Below are 4,054 nucleotides of genomic sequence, written 5' to 3'. Positions count from 1 at the left end.
CCCCAGCCCCCACCTCCTCACACAGCTGCACTTCAGCAGTATTCTGCAAAGACCCTCCAGTGGGGCACGCACAGTCTCACAGCCTCTGCCCAGATAAGGGATGCTTCTAATTCCTCACACTCTGGTAGGACTGGCAAGTCACTGTATCAAAAGCCAGCCAGCCAGGTCCCTAGTAAAGTAGAGCAGGCAAGTCTTAACAGAGCTCACAGTTACACCCAGCTTGCCTGGCTCCATTACCAGCTCTATCACTGTACCTGAGTGATCAGAGCACAGACGATGGATAACAGACCCTAAGTCCCAAGGATATTTGAAAGCTGGGATGTGAGAAGCTATGACCCCAGGATCCCTGGAGAATCAGGAGTTCTCCAGGAACTCCTTAGGAAAACAAGTTTGGGGTTGGTTGAGCAGGTGAAGTACCTCCTGTCATGTGCGGCACTACATACACTGGGCAGATGGCACGTGCCTGTAATCCTAGGCATTTGGGAGGATCAGAAGTTCAAGGTCATCCTCAGCCACACAGTCAATTGAAGTTCTGCCTGGAAAACATGAGACCCTGCTCAAATAACAAACCAACCAACCAACCAACCAACAGGTTTTTGTTCAGTGAACCCAAATGACAGAAAGCAGAAGAGGCCAGCAGGAGAGCAGGTAACCATTCCAAGGGAGGGTCCAGAGGCCTGACCTGGGGCACAGAAGATGCAAAAGAAAACCAGATGCAGAGACTAAAGGGAAACCAGGGACCAAAGGGGCAGCAAACAGGAAGGAGGCAGGTCATCTTGGAGTTATTTGCCAGAATGAAGGAAGCAAGATGCAGGGTGATGATACAGCCTCGTAACACAGGGCTGTGCCTGTCACTTCCTCTCAAACTTTCAAAGGCTCTTTGTTGACCACACCAGGACCAAATCAAAACCCTGTGAGAGGGGAGGCATGCCAGGCCTCCATGTTTGCTCGGGGCTCCTACTACCTAGAGGCCTCCTCTTCCTACTCAGTACCAAATCCCTAGTCCTTTGGGACCAGCAAGGCATCCAGCACACCCCATGGCAGAGGGAAAGAGCAAGATGGAGATGGGACCAACTCACCTGTGATCTGAAAGGTGAGCCCGCCTCACCTGATGGTGGAGATGAAAAGATAAGTCACGAAAGCATTCTGAACTGAGCAAGCGCTCAAGAAACAAACTGTTGTTCCTACTGTCCTCTGGGCCCCTTCAGTGCCCTCTTCCTACCACAGGCAGAGAAAGCACTGTCTCAAATGTATTAGTTACACACCGGGCTACCTCAGCCAACCCAGGACTCTGGCCTCACTTCCCCGACAGCCAGCAAATTCAGGGCACACACGTGATACTCAGTATTTGCTGCCCCCAAAGCCTCAGCCAAGGTCCTGGGGCAGACCCCATATAGAGCTCTGAGAGCCCAGATCCAGGCCTCCTAGCACTCACACCAAATCCCCAGTCTCATTTGCTGCTGCTCGCTTTCAAAACAATAAAGGGCTGTACCCTGCCTTGCCTAGCAGTTCCTACTCCAGGGAGCGTACAGAGAGAAATGAGCACAGCAGGGGCTGGAAATAGCACCGAGCCCCTCTTGGGGAGAGGACTGGGCAAGCCGGCCGGCAAACAAGAGCAAAACCTCGAAGATAGAATGTGAGAGAGCTGAGGACATGGCTCAGTGCCTGGAGTGCCTTAGCCCGATTCAGAGAGAGAGAGAGAGAGAGAGAGAGCGCAATCCCTAGACAGGAGTCCAGGTCCACAGAACTCAGCCAATGCCCTGAACTAGGACAAGCTGGTCACTCACATCCTTCCCATCTAGAACCCCTCTACTCCTTCCTAGTTCAACCCCACCGCCCTGGGAGCAACTGACAATCCGTCCCGCAGGACTGCACAAGGGCACCCAGGCCAGCCCCTAGACAATACTTAGAGCCTCTCCACCCACACTGGCCAGTGGGGTCGCCATCTATGTCCACTTCCCCCGCAGATGGGGAGCCCCTAGAGGCAGGTAACAGGTCCGGTCCCTCCCTGTTCTACTCCAGGGACATCAAGGAGAAACTGGACATAGCAGGGACTAGAGATAGCCTAGCACACAGTAGATGCTCAGTAAGTTCAGGCAACCTGGCAAGACACAGTTCCTGACTCAAGGATGATGGGTTCCACCAGTCTATTTGTATCACGCTGACAAGTGAGTCACTAATGCCCCCCCCCACCTGCTGCCTCAGTTTCCTCATCCACAACTATGCACAATACTTTACTCACACGGAAAATACACATGAAAAACAAAAAGGCCCTGAGGAATGTCAGTCGCCCAGCTTGGGCTCAACTGTCCTTTCCTGCTGAAGTCTTTTTCACTGGCCTGTTCCCGGACACCCAGCTCTAAAACACCTCTGCACTCCTCTGCCTTTGTCTTGCGTTTCTGGAATCCCTGGTGTTACTTATTTCCAAGTCAGTTTCTGCCCTGCTACCTCAGAGTTCCAGATGCCTGGATCATCCAATCTGTGTCCTGGTGAACATCACCCTTCCCTTCCAACTCTGGCACAACACAGAACTCTCAAGATGTTCAGATGTGCAAAGAGCCCAAGGGCCCACCATGTTGACATGGGAAGGGATGCAGCGAACTGTCAAGAAAGCCACCTCAGGAGGAGGTGGCGGTGGTGTACACCTTTAACCCCGGGGCACACCTTTAATCCCAGGTCTCCCAGTTTGAGGCCAGCCTGCTCTACAGAGTGAGTTTCAGGGCAGCCAGGGCTACACAGAGAAACCCCATCTTGAAAAACAAAGCAAAAAGAAAAAAAAGGAAAGCCGGACCTCTAAGACCTGCACCTTTACTGATGCTGCCGCTACCGCCGCGTGTGTGTGTGTGTGTGTGTGTGTGTGTGTGTGTGTGTTGACTGAGTCTGCAAGCATTAGCCTCCAGGGCACAGATTGCTACTTCTCTCCTTACATACAGCACTTGGCAGCCAGATGAATAATACATGGCCCTTCACCTCACACACAGGTATCAGGCAGGCAGACACCTGCTTTGCCCCACCACAGCCTGCAAGGGAGGGAAGGATGAGATGACCGGCCTCAAACAGTCCCCCAGAAAGGCTACAGACTAGAAATTCGGGCCCATTCCCCAGACTCCCTTGCCTAGTAACTGCCTGGAGCCCCTTAGCGCTGGGTCTTATTCAAGCAAAGTATCCAAGGGCGTGCCCAGGAAAATACAGGCACAACACATAGGTCGGATGCACACTCTCAAACCAATCTCTAGGGTTCCTTTGAACACCGACATCCTGGGGTCCCCGGATTCCTATCTGTCCCCCTCCAAATTTACTTGACCTGTGGGCAAGGCTCTCACATCCCCCGTGTACGCTTGTACCGCTCCGAGGGCCGACCACCTGGCCAGGTCAAGGCCACCACACAGGGGACAGACGCCTCGACGGCGGTGCCAGGCTGGATGCAGCACACCCACCGCAGTGCCCACAGTCCCACCGGTAAGAGGCTGGGCCCCGCGCCGCCCATCCCTGCTCCCTCATGGGCAGGTCCGGTTACTCTCAGGGCCCCGCCACGCTGGCGGAGCGGGCACACCCACGGGCCGCGCGGGGGCCTGTGAGTCCCTTCCTCCCCGCGGGGAGCCCCCAAAGAGGGGCTCTCCCCAAGGCGCAGCTCTGGTTGGGTCCCCGCTCATCCCGAGCATCCCGCCGCCCGGGTACCTCAAGAGCCCATGGCGCTGGCGACTGCGGGCGAAGCAGGCGGCGCCGCAGCCCGGCACCTTCGCCGCCGCTGGCGCGTCCTGAGCCCCGCCGAGTGCCGCCTGGATGCGCCTGCGCGCTGGCAGGGCCGCTGGCGGGGGCGGGGCCGGAGCGCACGACTGATGTCACTCCCTGAGCCTTAAAGGGGACGCGCGTTGCGAAGCCCCACGACCGAATCTTGGGCTCTGTCCTCTCGCAACTCGCAGACGCTCTAGGAGAGACCTAAGGCCCAGATTTCCGAGTCCCACCCATCACAGTCCTGGGATGCACAGACTGACCCGTTGGGTACAGACTCTGTCCCTGAACACCCGTGGGCTGGCTAGCGCTTCAATTCTCT

General features: G+C 55.9%; 1 protein-coding gene across 2 annotated transcripts in view; it reads right to left on the bottom strand.

The window, feature by feature from the left end:
- Positions 1 to 3,770, bottom strand: part of Tmem184b (transmembrane protein 184B) — a 44,399-nt gene extending 40,629 nt beyond the window's left edge. For both annotated transcript variants that reach the window (XM_005354202.3, XM_005354203.3), the window contains exon 1: positions 3,679 to 3,770. The gene's annotated coding sequence lies outside the window, so the exon portion shown is untranslated. The remainder of the gene's footprint in view (positions 1 to 3,678) is intronic.
- Positions 3,771 to 4,054: the final 284 nt, after the last annotated feature.

The sequence above is a fragment of the Microtus ochrogaster genome, chromosome 15 (assembly GCF_000317375.1).
Source record: "Microtus ochrogaster isolate Prairie Vole_2 chromosome 15, MicOch1.0, whole genome shotgun sequence".
Lineage (NCBI taxonomy): Eukaryota > Metazoa > Chordata > Mammalia > Rodentia > Cricetidae > Microtus > Microtus ochrogaster.
The sequence above is the reverse complement of the archived record's forward strand: the minus strand, read 5'-3'. Positions and strand labels throughout refer to the sequence as shown.